The 820-nt window shown below is 45.2% G+C and overlaps 1 non-coding gene across 1 annotated transcript; it reads left to right on the forward strand.

The window, feature by feature from the left end:
- The first annotated feature begins 454 nt into the window (after positions 1–454).
- Positions 455–528, forward strand: TRNAN-GUU (transfer RNA asparagine (anticodon GUU)). The gene has a single exon. It is a non-coding gene; the product is annotated as a tRNA-Asn (tRNA).
- Positions 529–820: the final 292 nt, after the last annotated feature.

The following is an 820-nucleotide window of genomic DNA, read 5'->3' on the forward strand; positions in this document are numbered from 1 at the left end:
CATTTAAGCTGATTCTTATAAATATATATACAGTTTCTCTATATGCATGTTTCTGAAATATGCAATGGGAAAGTTAACTCTCAGTCCTTCTTCACTGAATGATACTGATGATATACAGTAACTGTAAAATAAATTAACTTTGCTAGCCAAACTTCATGCTGATAAACTTCTTATCAGTTATGTCAAGGTGTTAGGTGTTACTAGGTCACAATTCCTGAAAGTCAAGAAAGGAAAAACAGGAGATAATTTACTTTTTTTTGTGTGTGTGTATATATTGGTGTTGTTCTTTCATCACATTGCGTGGTATTGCAGAGTCACTGAGTGATTCAGGCAGTGTTGGTCAGAAGGGAGCTGGTATAATGTCCAAAAATCACTCCAAAGAGCTCCAAATATGTAATATACATCTAGATAACTTGCTCATTATTTGTTTTGAACAAATCCAGAAAAAACACCTGTCTCTGTGGCGCAATCGGTTAGCGCGTTCGGCTGTTAACCGAAAGGTTGGTGGTTCGAGCCCACCCAGGGACGGGGAATATCAAATGTCTTCATGTTTTGAGAGAGACACGGATGTACTGGAGCAAGCCAAGCACAGGGCCATCAAACAGGGCCTGAAGCCTTCAGCTGCAGGGAGAGGCTGCTGGAGCCTGGGCTGCTGGGCCTGGAGAGGAGGTGCCTCAGACCTGGGGGACCTCCCATAAGGACAGGGCCAAGCTGGAGAAAACCTAGCACCAGGAGCCTGGCCCTGGGCACAAACTGGAGCCCAAGAGTCTCCCTCTGGCCCCCAGGAAACACTTCTGTGCAGTGTGGGTGCCAGAGCCTG

Source organism: Anas platyrhynchos, chromosome 9 (assembly GCF_047663525.1).
Source record: "Anas platyrhynchos isolate ZD024472 breed Pekin duck chromosome 9, IASCAAS_PekinDuck_T2T, whole genome shotgun sequence".
Classification (NCBI taxonomy): Eukaryota; Metazoa; Chordata; class Aves; order Anseriformes; family Anatidae; genus Anas; species Anas platyrhynchos.